This window comes from Canis aureus, chromosome 32, assembly GCF_053574225.1.
Source record: "Canis aureus isolate CA01 chromosome 32, VMU_Caureus_v.1.0, whole genome shotgun sequence".
Lineage (NCBI taxonomy): Eukaryota > Metazoa > Chordata > Mammalia > Carnivora > Canidae > Canis > Canis aureus.
Window position 1 is genome coordinate 21,467,172 of NC_135642.1, and position 20,077 is coordinate 21,487,248.

Below are 20,077 nucleotides of genomic sequence, written 5' to 3' on the forward strand. Positions count from 1 at the left end.
CTTAAGCAAAATTTTTTGTGTGTAGTATGAGGAAGGGATCCCATTTAATTCTTTGCATGTGAGTATCCAGTTGTCCCAACACTGTTTGTTGAAGAGATTATTATTTCCCAATTGGATTGTCTTGGCATCCTGCAGAAAATCAGTTGACTGTAAATGTCAGGTTTATTCCAGGCTTTTAGCTCTACCTCACTGATCTATATGCTTATTCTTCTATCAGTAACACACTGTCTTAATTACTGTAGCTTTGTAGTAAATTTTGAAATCAGAGCATGAGTTCTCCAACTTTGTTCTTTAAGATTGCTTTGGTGATTCTGGGTTCCTCACATTTCTATATAAAATTTAGGAATTTGTCAATTTCTACAAAAAAGCCAGGTTGGATTTTGACAGGAATTGTGTTAAATCTGTAGATCAATTTGAAAAGAATTGCCTTCTTTTAACAATATTAAGCCTTCTGATCCATGAACATGAAATGTCTTTCCATTTATTTAGATCTTTAAAAATTTCTTTGAGCTATGTTAAGTAGTTGTCAGAGTATAAGAACTAGTGCTGTGGTGGTAGAGTGGGTTGTTGTTGTTAGGATGTTTAACTTCCCCTATTGCACATGAATTGCATGGGGAAGAGAAGACCACCAAATAAAAATCTATGTTCTCTTCAGACAGAACAAAAGTAGATACGGTGAGTAGTAATTCCTTAGGCTTGGTTGATAAATTAGGAACTCACAAAGGGAGGCAGAACATGGTTTAACTTTAACTTTTCTTTTTCCTTCTGCTTTTTTTGCAGCTGTGGCACTTCCAGGGTAAGGAAGGATGAATAGATGACTGGTAAATGGGCAAAGGTTAATGCTATTATGGTTTTCTCTTACCTGTGGAATGCCCTCTGTGATCAGGTGTCTCTCCTTTATGAAGCACTTTTATGGGAAACCTGTGGTGGACTTCCACACACCTTTCTATGCCAAAGGTAATCTTTTCTCTGGGTAACTTTGGTGATCTTCCCTCACCTTTTCTGTCCTCTAGTTGTACATCTTCTCTTTTTGGCAGGGTGGAGGTGAGGAATGAGGGGGTGTGGGGGGGTGACTGTCATTCAGTGGTCAGTTTACTCAGACAAGTTTCTTTCAGACAATTCACAACTGGCTACCTGTAGTGAGGGTTTCCATTTGGCTCATGCACTCTTGACATGCCAAGTGTTTGAAGTACACTGTAACTAGCTCTGACTCCCCTCTCCTTGTCTTGTTGTCATAGTAGTTCTAGCCAGTCTCTTGCCTTCAGACTTCTCCAGATAAGAATGGGCATTAAGTCTAAGACTCCTGGGAATCTTATCAAGCTCTCTCAGATCTCCCAGCTCTGCTCTGATAGTAAGTAGCCTGGGGTAGGCCTAAGAGTTTCTGTAACTCAGCCAGCATTCATTCAAGGAATAAATGCTAGTATCACCTGTTGCAGGCAATCCCAATATCTGTGAAGATTCTCTTGGAATTCTACGTATTTAACTTGGGGGAGAGTGTGTGGAAGAAGGGAAATGAGCAGAGCTTTTACTAGCCTCTATGACCTTGTGTGAGTTAGGAAAAGGACCTTATTCCTCAAGATACTTTACTGCCATCTGCTGGAAAATTGTTTTAACATTACATAAATTTCTGATGACTGTAGGGTGAATGGTGCCCCCTGTAGTTGTGCAGTGTACATGTAGCACAGCTGTAAAGAGTGTTTCCAAGAGGAAAAAAATCTTAACACCCTTTGCTTCTATGAATCCCTTTCAATGACTCCTTCTGTAGCAATTTTTTTTCTCATTCGTAGATTATGTATGATAAGGGTTTTTATCTTTTTGTAAATCCTGCATAGATGAATTTAGCACCTATCCTCCCAATGTGGAAGTATTTGTTGCCATTTATCTTCAACTTTGTGGCCTTAGATGAAATTCTGAGAAAACAGAAAATTCCCATTTTACTTTTTGTTATTGCCATTTGTTGGCCAACTCTTAGGCAGAATGCAAGGTAACTTACAGGAATCCAGAAACATCAGCTCTTTCTAAGTGAAGTACAAAATATCTACAATAAACTTTCTTCTGCCTAAAAAGTTAGTAACCAAATTTACCTGGACCAAGAATGGGTCAAAGAATCTAAAAAAGTCTCAGTTTATATGTTAGAGCCAAGTACATAATTAATGGATATTAGATGAATGAACAAGAAAATGAATAAATGAATGACAAAATGAAGACCATATGGGAATCTGAGTCATTTGTTTTAATTCATCAGGTTATTTCTGTGAAAATCTACCCCACATCAATTGTATTAGTTTCCTGAGCCTTCATAAAAAGTTACCACAAACTGGGTGGTTTTAAACAACAGAAATTTGTTGTTGACTCACAGTCTTGGGGCCAGAAGTCCAAAATCAAGGTGTTAGGAAGGTTGGTTCCTCTTGGAGGCTAAAAGAGAATTCATTCCATGCCTCACTCTTCTGGTGACAGCTAGCAATCCTTGGCATCCTGTGGCTTGTAGCTGTATAATTCCAATCTCTGTTTCCATCTTCACACGGCTTTTCCCCTGTATCTCTCTTGTGTCTCTAAGCTCCTTCTCTTTTCCCTTATAAGGACACAGCCATTGGATTTAGGGTCTATCCTAAATCTAGGGTGATCTTACCCTGAGATTTTCAACTTAATTATGTCTGCAAAGACACTGTTTCAAATAAAGTTGCATTCAGGGGTACCAGGAATTAGAATTTAGATATATCATTTGAGGGTGCATCATCTAACTCACTACCCAGTGAAAATTTCTCATATTTTGGTCTATACCTCTGTCCTGCAATACAAGTGAATGATTTTTTCCATAGCTGCTTTCCAGCAGATCATAGGATTCTATTTGGTCAGTGCAAGTTTGCTTTGACTTTCCCACCAATATCACTACCAATTATGAGGAATACACCCATCACTGTACCCACATTAATGAGGTCACATAAGGTGTCTGGACTTTGGATGATAACAAGCTAAAGAAACTCACAAATAGAAAATAATCTTGTCCCTAATATTCTGAGAGATACAGTCATCAAATTAATTGAGATGTAAAAAAAAAAGTGATAGTCTCTTTGAAAATATAGAGAAACAAGAGGCACATTAGAAGATTCCTTCCTTGTTAGCCCAGTGATTTTTTCCTTACACTAAAAAATTTTAGAGTATTCCAATTTCTCAAAAGCCTCTACTACAAAAATGAAATAAGAAAAATCTTGCTCTTCAGCAAATATATATTACAATAGCTTCCAAACTAGAATGAACCCATTAAAATGCTTTTCTTTTTTTTTTCATATATAGTATCTTTTGGTAAGCAGGGAGACCTTGTTTCTTCTCACTGAATTGTGACTGAAAGTGCTTGGCCACCGTGCAGCTCATCTCAGGATCTGAATAGGCATCAGCTTCATACCATGTGCTTTCTAGTCTGAACAGAAGGTGCTCACAGTACAAAGGGATTCCTCCATGAATAACACTCATTGTTTCTTGTCTATTCCTTTTTCTTCTGCTGAGTTAAAGTATTCTTTCTGAAGAATATTCTTTGGGTTTCAAATAAAAATTTTATCAAATATAAACACATAAAGGGATCCCTGGGTGGCTCAGCGGTTAAGCTTCTGCCTTCGGCCCAGGGCATGGTCCTAGAGTCCCAGGATGGAGTCTCACATTGGGCTCCCTGCATGGAGCCTGCTTCTCCCTCTGCCTATGTCTCTGCCTCTCTCTGTGTGTCTCTCATGAATAAATATATAAAATCTTTAAAATATATATATGAACACATATGGAAGGAACACTCACAAAGCCATCGCCAAGATTCTAGACTTAACAATACTTTGTCAACAGTATTATGTAATCTTTTTTTTTTTTTGGTGAAATATTTTAAAGAAAACCCTAGACATTGTGCCATTTCATCCCTATATATTTTAGTAATCTCTGAAAATTATAGACATTTTCTTACATATCATACAGAACACATACTCAGCAATAATTCTTCAGTATCATCTAATACCCAATCTATGTTCAGATTTCTCTGATTGTCTCAAAAATGTCTTTTTGTGGTTTTGGTTTCATTAAATCAGGATCCAAATAAGACCTACACACTAAATTATATTGTTGTGTCTTTTCAATCTCCTTTAGGGTGTTTCATCAGTGGCACTATTGACATTTTGGAGTAGATAATTCTTACATGTGTGGGGTGTCCTGTGCATTGTAGGATGCTAAGTAGCATCCTTGACCTCTACTCCTTAGTTTCCAGTACACTTTTCACATTGAGACAATAAAAAATGTCTCCAGAAATTGTTAAATGTTCCCCTCAGGACAAAACGTCTCTGGTGAGAACACTGATCTAGCATACTCCTTCTTTTTTTTTAAATTAATTTTTAATATTTTTATTTTTGGGGGGAGGGAGTAGCAGAGGGAGAGAAAGAGAAAGAATCTTAAGTAGGCTCCATGCCCAGTGTGGAACCTGATGAGGGGCTCAATCTCACAAGCCTGAGATTACAACCTGAACCAAAATCAGGAGTTGGAAATGTGGCTCCTAGGTGGCCCCTCTTTTTTTTTTTTAATGTGACATTGACTTACAGAATAAATCAGATGAGTTATCATATGGAACGTCCCACATTCTGAATTTGTCCGCTTCCTGATGGGATCATCTAATTTATTCTTCTCCTTCTCCTGTCATTATATTTTTTTTAAATTTTTTTTTTATTTATTTACTTATGATAGTCACAGAGAGAGAGAGAGGCAGAGACACAGGCAGAGGGAGAAGCAGGCTCCATGCACCGGGAGCCCGACGTGGGATTTGATCCTGGGTCTCCAGGATCGCGCCCTGGGCCAAAGGCAGGCGCTAAACCGCTGCGCCACCCAGGGATCCCTCTCCTGTCATTATAAACCAAGTTAAGAGAGGCAAAATTAGTGTCTCAGGCTCAATATTTTTGATGAAAATACTTCAGAGTTAGTGCCATATAATATCAAATCAGGAGACTAGCATATCTAATTGTGTTATTACTAGTGATGCTAAGATTAATCAGTAGGTTCAGATGGTGACAGTCTGAGCCCTTCATTGTAAAGTTCTCCAACAACCTTTTATTTAGTGGTTTCATTTATTGATGATTTTTACCCCTATCAACTATTTCATTAAGTTTAATATTAGAGATTTTCTAATTCTGTGCTTTATAATTTTATTTTATTATTATTTTTAAAAGATCTTATTTATTATTACCAACTTGTGGGAATTTTTATTTATTTATTTATTTTATTTTAATTTTTTTGTGGGAATTTTAAAAAATATTTTATTTATTCGAGAGAGAGAGAAAGAGAAAGAGAAAGAGAAAGAGAGAGAGAGAGAGAGAAAGGCAGAGACACAGGCAGAGGGAGAAGCAGACTCCATGCAGGGAGCCCGATGTGGAACTCAATCCTGGGACTCCAGGATCACATTCTGGGAGGAAGGCAGATATTCAATGGCTGAGCCACCCAGGTGACCCTGTGCTTTATAATTTTAACATATAATTCTTAAAAATGTTTAAAGTTTTTATTTAAATTCCAGCTAGCATACAGTGTAATATTAGTTTCGGGTGTACAACATAGTGATTCAACACTTCCATACAATACCCAGTGCTTACCACAAGTGCACTCCTTAATTCCCATCACCTATTTCACCCATCCCCCATCCACCTCTTCACTGGTAACTGTCAGTTTGTTCTGTATAGTTAAGAGTCTGTTTCTTGGTTTGCCTCTCTCTTTTTTTCTTCCTTTGCTCATTTGTTTTGTTTCTTAAATTCCATATATGAGTGCAATCATATGGCATTTGTCTCTGACTCATTTTACTTAGCATTATATCCTCTATATCTCTCCTTGTTGCAAATGGCAAGATTTCATTCTTTTCTATGGCGGAGTAAGTAAGGTATATATATACCACGTCTTTGTACATTCATCTATCAATGGAAATTGGATTGCTTCCATAATCTGGTTATTTTAAATAATGCCACATTAAACATAAGGGTGCATATATCTTTTTGAATTAGTGTTTTTGTATTTTTTTCCAGAGGAACTTATTTATTTATTTAAATTCCAGAACAGTTAACATACAGTGTTATATTAGTGTGTACAATATGATGATTCAAGCTTCTATTCTATATTATTCAATACACATCAAGATAAGTGTACTCTTAATCTCCTTCACCTATGTCACCCATCCCCTCACTCACATTCCCTCTGATAACCATCAGTTTGTTCTCTATAGTTAAGAGTCTGTTCTTGGTTTGTCTCTCTTTTTTTTCTTTGTTCATTTATTTTGCTTCTTAAATTCCACATGGTTGTGAAATAATGTAGTATTTGTAATATTCCATTGTGTATATATACCACATTTCTTTATGCATTTATCTATTGATGGATACTTGGGCTGCTTCCATAATTTGGCTATTTTACTTAATGCTGCAATAAACATAGGGTTGAATATATCTTTTTGAATTAGTGTTTTCATATTTTTTTGGGTAAATACCCATTAGTGGAGTTACTGGATCATATGGCAAAACTATTTTTAATTTTTTGAGGAATCTCTCTAGTATTTTCCACAATGTCTGTACCAGTGTGCATTTCCACCAACAGTGCACAAAAGTTCCTTTTTCTCTACATCCTCACCAACACTTCTTGTTTCTTGTGTTTTTTATTTTAGCCATTTTGACAAGTGTGAGGTTATATCTTGTGGTTTTGATTTATTTCCCTGATGATTAGTGATGTTGAGCATCTTTTCATGTGTCTGTTAGACATCCGTATGTCTTCTTTGGAAAAATTTCTCTGTGTCTTCTGCCATTTTTTAAATTGGATTATTTGGTTTTTGGGTAGTGAGTTGTGTAAGTTCTTTATATATTTTGGATACAAGCCCATTATCATATATGTCATTTGCAAATTTCTCCTTCCATTCAGTAGGCTGTCTTTTAGTATTTTGATGTAGTCCCAATAGTTTATTTTTCCTTTTTCCCCCTTGCCTCAGGAAGCATATCTAGAAAAATGTTGTGAAGGCCAATTACTCCCTGTGCTCTCTTCTAGGGGTTTTATGGTTTCGGGTCTTACATTTAGGTCTTTAACCATTTTGAGTTTGTTTTTGTGCATGGTGTGAGAAAGTGCTCTGGTTTCATACTTTTGCATGTGGCTGTCCAGTTTTCCCAACATCATTTGTTGAAGAGACAGTCTTTTTCCCATTGTATATTCTTGCCTCCTTTGTTTTTTTTTTAAATAAAATAATTTTTTTATTGGTGTTCAATTTACCAACATACAGAATAACACCCAGTGCTCATCCCGTCAAGTGTCCCCCTCAGTGCCCGTCACCCACTCACCCCCACCCCCCGCCCTCCTCCCCTTCCACCACCCCTAGTTCGTTTCCCAGAGTTAGGAGTCTTTATGTTCTGTCTCCCTTTCTGATATTTCCCACACATTTCTTCTCCCTTCCCTTATATTCCCTTTCACTATTATTTATATTCCCCAAATGAATGAGAACATACACTGTTTGTCCTTCTCCGATTGACTTACTTCACTCAGCATAATACCCTCCAGTTCCATCCACGTTGAAGCAAATGGTGGGTATTTGTCGTTTCTAATTCTTGCCTCCTTTGTTGAAGAAGATTAATTGACCTCATAATTGTAGGTTTATTTCTGGGCTCTCTATTCTGTTCCATTGATCTATGTGTCTATTTTTCTGCTAATATTATACTGTTTTGATTACAACAGTTTTGTGGTATATCTTGAAATCTGTGATTGTGATACCTCCAGTTTTATTCTTCTTTTTCAACATTACTTAGGCTATTTGGAGTCCATACAAATTTTAGGATTATCTGTTCTAGTTCTGGGAAAAATGCTGTTGGTGTTTTCCATTAGGTATTGCATTAAATGGGTAGATTGCTTTGAGTAGAACATTTTAACAATATGTCTTCTTCCAATCCATGAGCATGAAATATCTTCCTATTTGTTCGTTTCATCTTCAATTCCTTTCATCAATGTTTTATAGTTTTCAGACTACAAGTCTTTCACCTCCTCTGTCAAGTTTATTATTTTTTAAGGACTTACTTATTTTAGAGAGAGAGCATGAGTGGCAGCAGGGGCAGAGGGAGAGGGAGACAAGCAGACTCTCTGATGATCAGGGAGCCTGATGCGAGGCTTAATCCCAGGACCCTGCGATCATGACCTGAGCCAAAATCAACAGTCAGATGCTTAACGGACCGAGCCACTCAGGCACCCCTTATTTTATTATTTTTGGTATAATTGTAAATGGGACTGTTTTCTTAATTTCTCTTTCTGCTGCTTCATTATTAGTGTATAGAAATGCAACAGATTTCTGTACATTGATTTTGTGTCCTGTGACCTTACCGAGTTAATAAAAACTTTTTAGGCCATCTTCAATTTACAGTGGAAAGTACAGCGAGTTTCCATGTATCCCCTGTCTCTATACCCACAGTTGCTTCTGCTAGTGACATCCCACACCATAGTGTGTATATTTGTTACAATCTATGAACTCTTGTCACCCAAAGACCATAGTTTACATTAGGGTTAACTCTTGGTCCTGTCCATTCTATGAATTCTGGCAAATGTATAATGACATGTATCCATCATCACTATATCAAACTGGGTGTTGTATATAAAATGTCATAAAAATATAATTTATGAAAAAAATTTTTAAAAAAAGATTTATTTATTATTTTAGAAGGAGAAAGCCCAAGCAGGAGGGCCAAAGGGAAAGAGAGAGACTTTTTTTTTATAAATTTATTTTTTATTGGTGTTCAATTTACCAACATAAAGAGAGAGACTTTTTTTTTAAATTTTTATTTGTTTATGATAGTCACAGAGAGAGAGAGAGAGAGAGAGAGAGAGGCAGAGACATAGGCAGAGGGAGAAGCAGGCTCCATGCACCGGGAGCCCGATGTGGGATTCAATCCCGGGACTCCAGGATCATGCCCTGGGCCAAAGGCAGGCGCTAAACTGCTGCGCCACCCAGGGATCCCCAAGAGAGAGACTCTTAAGCAGACTCCACACTGAGCATGGAGTATGACTCTGGGCTGGATCTCATGACCCCAAGATCATGACCTGAGCTAAAACCAAGCATCAGAAACTTAACCATCAGATGCCACCCAGGTGCCCCCCCCTTAACTATTTTTAAGTGTACAATTCAATGGCATTAAGAATGTTCACATTTTTGTGCTACCATCACCACCATTCATCTCCAAAATTTTTATCTTCCCTAAGTGAAATTTCATCCCCATTAAACAGTAACTCCCCACTCCTCTTTCCCCCAGCCCCTGGAAACTATCATTTTACTGTTTATCTCTGCGAATTTGACTATTTTAAGTATTTAATATAAGTGGGATCAACAAATATTATCTTTCTGTGACTGGCTTATTTCACTTAACATAATATCCTCAAGAGTTTGTCCATGTGTCAGAATCCTCTTTCTTTTTAAGGCTGAATAATATTCTATTGTACATATATATATCACATTTTGTTTATTCATTCATCCCTCAATGGACACTTGGGTTGCTTCCACCTTTTGGCTATTGAGAATAATGCTACTATGAGCAAGGATGTACAATCAGCCTCCTGTCTTTCGTGAACTTAAGACTTAGTGTCTTTTCCTCATATATGTATTTAGGCTCTATCCCCTCTATCCCTGGGGCACCTGGGTGGCTCAGTTAGTTGAGTGTCTGACTCTTGATTTTGGCTCAGGTCATGATCTTGGATCATGGGATCCAAACGCCTTGGGCTCTGGGCCGAGTGGGGGACTTGCTTCTTTTCCCTCTCCTTCTGCCCCTCCTGCTGCTCTTGCGTGTGCATGCATTCTCTCTCTCTCAAATAAAATAATCTTAAAAAATCAAAACCCCAAAACAACTCTGTCGCTCAGCCCCTAAGACCTATTTCCAATTTCAAAACCTCTCTGAGTGATGTAGCTTCTGCTCTTACTTGTCAGTGTGACTGGGTACAACTGTGCAGGTTATACCCTATACAAAGGCACTTGGGCAAGGTGGTGTGACTCAGTAAAATCTCAGAACTCAGGGGCACCTGGGTGGGTCAGTTGGTTAAGTGTCTGCCTTCAGCTCAGGGCATGATCCCAGGGTCCTGAGATCGAACCTCACTTCAAGTTCCCTGCTCAGCCAGGAGTTTGCTTCTCCCTCTGCCTGTCTCTCTCTCTCTCTCTCTCTCACTCAAATAAATAGATAATAAGAACTCAGAACTCAGAAAGTTCTGCACCCACAAGAGTGAATCTACTCAGACGGTGGTCCATTTTCTGATTTGTACAAAGGCACCTAACAGTTTGGCTACCTTGCTTTCTGTTACGGCTTTTCGTTTCTGCTTTGGGTCTGGCATCTAGAGAGTTTCTTCTCTTGTTTTTGAACTTATCTAAATATTCGTTTTGTTATTGTTGCTTGTGTTTTATCTCTACAGGTTTAGAATAAGAAGAAAAGTATTTTCACTGACTGAAAGTCATGAACTTTATTTTTACTTGGAAACAATGCATTTCTTTGGTATATCTTTTATTCTTCCAAATTTCTTTTATAAAAAAGAAACAGGGCAGCCTGGGTGGCTCAGCGGTTTAGTGCTGCCTTTGGCCCAGGGTGTAATCCTGGAGACCCGGGATTGAGTCCCACATCAGGCTCCCTGCATGGAGCCTGCTTCTCTCTTTGCCTGTGTCTGTGCCTCTCTCTCTCTCTCTCTCTCTCTCTCTGTGTCTCTCTCGTGAATGAATAAAATAAAATCTTAAAAAAAAAAGGACTTAAAAAATTCTTTAAAAAAAGAGAAAAAAGAAACAGGGCATCCCTGGGTGGCTCAGAGGTTTGGCACCTGCCTTTGGCCCAGGGCGTGATCCTGGAGTCTCGGGATGGAGACCCGCATCAGGCTCCCTGCATCGAGCCTGCTTCTCCCTCTGCCTATGTCTCTGCCTCTCTCTCTCTGCCTCTGTGTCTCTCATGAATAAATAAATGGAATCTTAAAAAAAAATAAATAGAAGAGTTAAATTATAAACCCATTAAATTAAGAGCAAAAAGATAAGAGTCAAGTAATGAAAGGTGGATATAATGCTGGGAGCATATTTGTGCTAAGGGGAGCTCCTGAAAATGAAACTTACTTGCCTATTTCAAAGATCAAGAGAAATATGATGGACTATATTTAAGGCATATTATTTGGTTATTGATATGTACACAAAATATAACTTGATAGTCTTTAATTTTCCCATACAAACAAAAAGATAAACAAACCTCTCTTATCCCCATACTATGGAGAGGCACTACTTACTAATTTTTCTGATATTTGAATATTTCTATGTACAAGACTACCTTTCATAAGTTTGTGTTTCATTACAAGAACCAGAACATTCCTGATTTATACAAAGGATTTGTTCCCGCCTTCCCTTGCTATAACACCTGACAGGTAGCTATGGGAGATGTTTTCTGCTCAGTCTCATTGGCTCTATTTGAAGTGGAAGGTGAAGTATTTTGCTCTCAAGGCAAAAGATTTTAGTTTTCCCTCTGTCACTTTCTCTTACACAACGACCTAGTAAAATGGAGTCATGAATTTTGCATATCTCGTTTGGATGGATGTGAAGGTAGAAGCCACAGCTTTAGGATCCTAAACCTGCAAGTGAAGTCAGATCTAAGAAGTCAAGTCCTAGTTTTGAGGCCTAAAGTTTTTTTGTTTTCTCTTTTTGTTGGCCACAGAGCATAATTAGAGAGCCTAAGGCTGTGAAAGCTGCCTAAAGGCCTGGCAGCGGGGAGAGTTACTTGAAAGTAACTATAGGAAAGTCTAGTCTCTCCAACCACGAAAAAAGAGCCTCTCTTCACTGGCAACTTGATCAACCTATGTGTAACGCATCTACATTCAATTTTGCATAAAGTGGCTGATTTCAGAGCAGCCAAAGTAGGAGTGAAATTAACTTGATGAATCTCAAAACAACATTATAATGGGAAACTGATCCTCATGCTTTTGGTGGGGTAACAAAGATGACCTGAGATGAGATGGATGTGATCAGAAAGAGAAGGACCAATTAAGAAAAAGAAAAAAAAAAAAAAGAAAAAAAAAAAAAAAAAAGAATGGGTCATGGGATACATTTGCAATGTGAAAAAAAATAGTTTACCTCTATGGCTTTGTTCCCTGGGGAGTTTAGAGATGCAGAATATAATTCTCCCAACCTTAGCTCACTATCCTCATTGTTACCTCTGATATTGGTTTCTTTCTTTCTTTTTTTAAAAAGATTTATCTATTCATGAGAGACACAGAGAATGAGAGAGAGGCAGAGACACAGGCAGAGGAGAAACAGGCTCCATGCAGGGAGCCTGATGTGGGACTCGATCCTGGGATTCCAGGATCATGCCTGGGCCAAAGGCAGGTGCTAAACCGATGAGCCACACAGAGATCCCCCTAATATTAGTTTCTGAAGTAGTCTTGTAGGGGTGGGACCCAGGGCATAAGACGGTCTGCTACTGTCTTTATCCAGGCTCAGAGAAAGGCATCTTATATATCATATGTCAGAAGAGATTGAAGATTGGGTAGTGATGTTTTCACGGGAACTTAGGTCTGCAAGTGGGCTTGTTTAGCTTCCTTTAATTATAAGGTAGCCTAGGTATTAGCAGTTTCCTGGCTCAAGAAATTCCACTAGAGAAAAATTTAGCCCTTAATAAGATTGCTGCTCCATCTAGGCCACCCTACTCCCTCAGTGGATCCCAACTCATGGTTTACTGGTGATTCCTCTTCCAATTCCTTCATTCTTTTAATTCCCATATCAAGTGTCCATCTAAAACTCCTACATCTAAATTATTGCAGAGTGCCATATGATTCTTTGGGGAAGAAAAGCAGATGGGAATATGTGCTCCTCCAAGTTCATCTCCCACATTCTCTCTATCACATGGATTGAGTGTACAGCATGAGTTCTAACCACATTTTCAGCAAATCCCTTTTCTCGACTTCATTGGCCATAGGATAATTTTACCTGCAGTACAAATATAACAGCAATTTACATTTTCCTCCCAGTAATTGGCTGTAGGAATCAAACTCTCTTACTAAACTATGCTCACTGTATCATAACTTTATCACAGTGCCTGCCTGCAATGTAATCTGATACTCCCCTTCCTGAAAATAATTTTATTCTTGTGCTTACTTTATTCTTTTCAGTACAAACTCCTTTTCATATACTTTCATGTTTTGTTGGATTTATACTGTCCTTTTCCCCTCTTTTCTCAACCGAGTCCAGATGCTGGGGTGGGGTGGGGTGGGGGTGGGGGGTTAGTGACAATGACGTTAATTCTGTGCTTCTCCTTTTCTAGTGGATTCTTTCCCAGATCCTTGACTCTTGACTTCTCCTCTCTCCTGCTCTCATTACTGGCATCCCCATCTGCTTTGTCCTTTCTCTCATTTCCTTTGCCCCATCTCCTAACAGCCTCAAAGAAATATGTTTAACAGGAAGAAGGTCTCTGTACACTAGTATTAATTTCTTTCTTGGCTGTATTTTTAGCTTTTGTGTAGTCTCTGAGATTTCTGCTATAACAACATTCCATGGAGGATAGCTGGACACTAGGGAAAGGAGAAGGAAAGTAGGGCAAAAACAGGAAGAGCAGGGAAGGGTAGGGGCCCAAAGAGATCCCAAACAAGCTAACATGGGGCATTAGGGAGTAAACCCTAAAAATAAGCACATCTTTACAATATTTAAGCATTTTTTTAAAAAAGACATATTCATTTATTTGAGAGAGAGAGAGAGAGAGCATGAGTGGGAGGGGCAGAGAGAGAGAGAGAGAGAGAGAGAGAGAATCTCTAGCAGACTCCCCACTGAGCACGGAGACTCACCACCAGGCTCCATCCCAGGACCCTGAGATCATAACTTGAGCAGAAACCAAGAGCCAGATGCTCAACTGACTGTACCACCCCGAAACCCCTATTTTAGCATTTTAAAAATGCTTTTTACATTTGTTACCTGATTTATCTGGAACATAGGTATGCTTTTTCACATTTTGCAAATGAGAAAATTTGGGCTATAAATTAAGAGTAACAAAAATGGTGATGCAGCTTATAATAGTGGATTTGGGATTTGAGGCTTCTGACTTCAGCTCTATTTCTCTGTCCACAATCTGCAGTGCCAGGAAAGGCAAGGGGTTGAATTTAGGGAGAATGCAAGTCACCTTACAATAAACTGTGCTTTTCACAAATTCAAAAAACCAAAAAGTCAAGACTTAAGCTCTAGATTATCATGATTAACTTTCCTGTGGTAACCGGATAATTTAAAAAATTAGGCATGTTTGTAACAGCAGCAAGGAGCAAATTACTTTCCAAATGAGGAATATCCCTAACAGTCAAATTTAGTAGTCAATAGAAGAATGAGTAAAACTGTAGAAGAGTCAATCTGCTTAAAAATAAATATAAGATCAGCTTTTAAAAATTCCTGAAGCATTGATAGCATTAGATCTAATTTCCACGTGAGCGGAAAACTTTGCTACCCTCCTGCATGGAGGCAGGAAGATGAACATAAAGACCATTTGAGGTCCCTTCCAGCAAGGCAAGTGGGGTGAACATATCAGTGGGTCATTTGCACTTTTTGTGATCCCCAAATCTTACAGATTCTATTATTCTCTGTCCTTTCTATGCCTTTGTGAACTGCTCATTTTGCTTTAAAGCACCTCCAGAATTGCCAGGGCAGACATTCAGAGCAGGGAGTTTACTGAATGTAAGGTCTCTAGAAAACAGACTGCTGTGTCACTGCATTTGGAAAGCAATCATTTTAAGATAGTTTTCAGGTAAGTGAAAGAGGAGCACAACAAACGGATAGAACTGCCTCTGTCATCCGATCTCCTACGACCATTCAGATGAGAAATGTGTTCCTGTTAGGAATCTGAGCAGAGGCTCTGGTCAGGAGGTCTCTATTTTGCTTGAATCCTGCCCCAATTTAAGGGTCAAATTTCAGTTCTCCCAAAAAATTGCTATGTAGTAGGTTGTATCATTTAGAAAATTCCACCAAAGCACCAGAATGTCTGAGATAAGAGAGCTCTCTGTAAATTAAGGAGAAAAATAAAGAACATCAGCATAATCCTATCTCTAACCAAATCTGGATAATGTAAAAGGACTTCCAAATAACACCACTTAACTCTTCCAGTACAAGAATCTGAACTCTTTTTCAGTAAAGCAACTAGCAATCCCTCATGAACTTGCTGTGTAAACTGTGGAAAGGAGAAGAAAACAAAATGGGACTAAATACAGTAACATGAGAAGATGGCAAGGAAATGTCCCACTCTTAAACATCTGGAAGAAAAGAAAAAGATTTGTAATGCCAAAATTTGCTTCAAGAATGTCCTCAATTGGGGCAGCCTGGGTGGCTCAGTGGTTTAGTGCCACCTTCAGCCCAGGGCATGATCCTGGAGACCCGGGATCGAGTCCCACGTCGGGCTCCCTGCATGGAGCCTGCTTCTCCCTCTGCCTGTCTCTGCCTCTCTCTCTCTGTCTCTATCTCTGTCTCTCTCTGTCTCTCATGAATAAATAAATAAAATCTTTCAAAAAAAAAAAAAAAAAAGAATGTCCTCAACCCCACCAGGACCCAGAATCCATTGGCCCTGACATCTTTCACCACTCTTCACCTCCATTGTGTCCTTACTTCCCTCCTTTCCCAGCTTCCATTCATGAACCTTGCATACACTTCCTATTTCTTTGCCCCTCTTCACTTTCATACTATTTATCTGGCAAAACCCTAACTAATCACAATAAGTTCTACTGACTTTACACTTCAAAGCTCTGGGGAGAAACGCACAACCATGCTGACTAGAATCAGTTTAAATTTGAAATTAGGGACACACTGTGGCCCTCCATGTTCCCTGGCTGTTTCATTGTATCACCTGCTCCCCTAGACAGCTAGTTCACACCTGCCTCCCCCTTTTATTCTGCAGGTTACCTTGCTTACTATCTCTTTATATGAATAATCAGAAGCAACTTTCATGTGCTCCCATTACCCCAAATCCCCAAGACTCAGATTTGTTAATTCCTTGGAAGGTGGCATCCAGTGCTGTCTTCACACTCCTGCTCTTGTCATTTACTTCAAGGGCCGACTATTTACTGGAGGTTAAAACAGCACGAAGATAGCACTGTCCTGGACATGTTCCCTTGCAGCTGTGTCCCTTTGTCTTATGTTGCTGTGTCTCTTCTATCTGAAGTTTCATTTCGTGAGTGCAAGCCTATCTAAACTGGGGGCCAAAAGTTTGTCCCCTGCTTACATTTCTGCTGAACTACATGCAAGTCACATATTGCCTTGGGCCAGTTCTGGGAGGATGCAAGGCATACAGTCTGCTTTTGGTTCTCACTGCTGTTAACCTTGTCCATCTGCCACCCAGAGCCCTGCCCATGGTTTGCAGATACATGTTCAAGGGGTGGGGTTTGACCATACAGGTCAGCACCTGTTAGGGCTGCCCACTGAGCGTGGCTCTGCTTCCTGCTACCTCCCCTGATGTCTGCCAGAGGAAGAGACCATAGTAGGACTTAGGAAAACAATACTGGGCATATTCATAAGAGCTACTATTTAACAAATACCTTATGTACCAGAAGGCCTACATGCATTAGCTCACTTAATTCCACTGCCACATTCCAAGGTCAGTTTCATTGTCCTCACTTTTGATGTGAACACCCTGCCATTTCAAGGGCCTCAGCTTCAGGTTTGTGGATAGCACCTTTTCTGGCCAGAATATACATTTCCTCAGGCACAAGGCACAGGGTTGTCCTAAACCATTTAAATTTGTATGGAAAGAAAGGAGATATTGCCTCTATCTCAAAAGCAGGCAGAAGTAAGTATAGGCTTAGAAACTAACAATTGTGTTACTAATAAGAATACCTACCTAAGTTTCCTCTGAGAATACCTGCATTTAGGTTTCCTCAAAGTGCGCTCCATATCCAGGGAGGCTACAAATTTTACTTTTTGTAAAGGATGCTGTTAGGTCATTTCACCGGAACAAAAGTGATAACAATGAGTAGTCAAGTTTGCCCACTTTCTAGACTGAAAAGCTATCTAGCTTTGAAATACTAGCTTTCTTAGATTCTTTAGTTGCCTGCCAACCCTCCTCCCAATCTTTTAAAAATCTTGTAAGTTCTGGGCATCTTGATGAAAGCACTACATTAAAAAGACTAAGATTTAGAGAGGGTTAATATCTTGCTCAAAATCAGCCAGGACATGGGCCTAAATCTTAAGATATAAATTCTAAACATTCTCCATCATAGAATGCTGTAAAATTAAGCTGCTAAAAACTCACAAAGACTTGGGCAGCCTGGGTGGCTCAGTGGTTTAGCGCCACCTTCGGCCCGGGGCCTGATCCTGGAGACCGGGGATCGAATCCCACGTCGTGCTCCCTGCATGGAGCCTTCTTCTCCCTCTGCCTGTGTCTCTGCATCTCTCTCTCTCTCTCTCTCTCTCTCTCTATGTCTCTCATGAATGAATAAATAAATAATCTAAAAAAAAAAAAACTCATAAAGACTTTGGGAGACATTCCTTAATAAGGCCCCAAGGTTCAACATGCCTGTATGTATTTTTATGTATTTTTTTTCTGTAAAAAAGAAACTGGGCCTAAATCTCCATGCAACTGTAGGCTGAAAAATAAATACTGATCTGTTTTGTTCCTTTAATTCTGAATTCTAGCTCTTAGTAGCTTAGAGTCATAAACAATTTTTAGACATTATTTAGTCCAAATTCGCCATAATTTTTCAGGATAAAGGAAAACTCAGAATAGCCTTATTTAAAACATAGACAATAGCCTTATTTAAAACATAGACATGCTTTTAGATATGATGCTATTTTCACAAACACATTATTGATAAATGAATTTACTGAGACAAAAATAATATTAGAGTAAGATATCTTTGAGGCCACATCTAGTCATCTTTATGTTAAAATTACAGGTTTGAAATATATATTGGGATGAAGGTGAAATAATCTATTTTACAAAGACTATGAAAGAACGATAAAAGTTTTGGCTTTCATACAAGGTTTGAGTTTGTTTTGTAGATTCTTCCTCATAATTAGATTTAGAGTTTAGATTATCTCATGTGACTCCCTTACAAAAACAGAAGTTTTAGCCAAGCACTGACATGCAAAATAAAAAACAAAAAACTTTTCCCTCAGGGTCTAGCCTAGCTATAGTTTTAGCTGGAAGTTTAGTAATGCATCAACACATACACAGTAATTAAATCTAGCTTCTAACAAACTTGAAGTTAAATTTTAATGACCTTTTATAGCTGGTTAATACATTGTATGTAAATAAGTCATGGATGGAGACCTTAGTTTATATAAATTTCACAAAACAGCACTTATGGATTCACTGCAAAGAAAAGAGGCCTGGAGATCTGTGTTCTAGATCTAACTCTGCCACCATAGATCCTTGGCCATATCAGTTAGCTTCTCTGACCCTCAGCTTCTTCATTGGTAAAATATGCTGGTTACATTTGGTAATTGTAACTAATGGCTGTAGAGTGCTTACGGCCCCAAAGCTCTTTTCCATGCATGTTCTAACTCAATTCTTACAATTTCATGAATAAAAGAAGGATAGGTACTATTGCCTGTATTATACAAATGAAAAAACTGAAGCTTATGAAGGCTAAAATATCCAATCAAAGCCACACAGTTTATAAATAGTGGAGCTAGGATTCAGACACTGCCCTTTGGGCACAATTCTGTGTAGGTAGACAACCATGCCTATCACCTCTAAAAGTCCGATATAATAAAGCCGTGTTTAGTCATTACTCAATTATAACCAGACTTTTAAAGGACCTTAAACACTATTCAACAGGTACAACACGTTCTCTAGCCTGCAGGACTGAATGCTCTTGTGATCCACTGTAGGAGGATCCAATTAAGTGCTAAGTTAATCGCCAACTTTATAGCCAAGCTAATAGAAAAGCCACATTACACTGGCTCTGTCTTGCCAGACCAGCCACTTACTTTGAAGATTTGGTGCTGATTTATGTCCCTTGATACTAGTTGGAATCTCAAGGCTACTGTAAAAAAAAAAAAAAAAAATGCATTTTCTCTCCCATTGCCCTGTTACTAAAATGTGTTAAGTCATGTGTTAGTAGCCAGAACATTTGCAAGTAAACAATGTAGAATATTCAATTAGTTTAAGAAATGATGCTGTTTATGTGTCTCCCAGCTCTTTCCTCAGATATCTGACCCTAGGCATTTGGTAAATCCTAAGAAGCCATTATTTCAGCAGCTCTTGGTTTCTACTTGAAGTCAAGCCAAATATTACATTTGCATGGCATACATTTGTATTTTTCAAAGAGCTTTCACACTGGGTATTTCATTTTATCCTTACGCAACGTTAATGTGTAGGTTGAAATTGTTCTCTGTGGTTTTAAAACAGGTATTTATTTATTTAGTCTCTAATTTTTTGACGGCTTTTAACCCACTGGGGTATTACTAATGTTAAAAAAATGAATACAATAGGAGGTCACAGAACTTCCATGTAGAAAATAGAATGAACAGTAACCTGTGCTAATCCCACCTGAAGTTGTGCTTGGAACCAAGGAAGCTACAATAAAATAATAGAGCATTACATTTCAAAAGTTGTAAATCAGCTTTAAAAATATAACCTAGGATCAGTAATCAAATTTAAAAATTTGAAAGGATAGCAAAAAATTGCTAGGAATTGGCAAAAATACCTTTGCAGTAAGAATGCCAAAACACTTAAGGATTCTGAAGGAGGACAGAATAAATTAATACTAATTCTTTTTAAAACATAAAATAGGAACTACTTGAACACAATTTTACTCAAACCCATGGATGTTCATTGTAAGAGAAGAGAATGTGGAATAAGGTTAATAGGTGTCATGATTTAATCAATAGCCCTTTTTATAATAAACTTTTTAAAAAAAGATTTATCTATTTGATAGAGAGTGGAGGGGGGGAGAGAGAGAGAGAGAGAGAGAGCGCGCGCGCAAGTAGGCAAAGTGGCAGGCTGAGGGAGAGGGAGAAGTAGGCTTGCGGCTGAGCAGGGAGGCTGATGTGGGGCTAGATCCCAGGATCCCAGGATCATGACCTGAGCCAAAGGCATTTAACCAACTGAGCCACCCAAATGCCCCTATAATAAAATTTTAAAGGTCA

At 38.6% G+C, this 20,077-nt stretch overlaps 1 protein-coding gene across 1 annotated transcript in view; it reads right to left on the bottom strand.

Moving 5' to 3' along the window:
• SPPL2A (signal peptide peptidase like 2A) overlaps nt 1–20,077 on the bottom strand; it is a 151,726-nt gene that overhangs the window by 114,238 nt on the left and 17,411 nt on the right. The window lies entirely within an intron of this gene.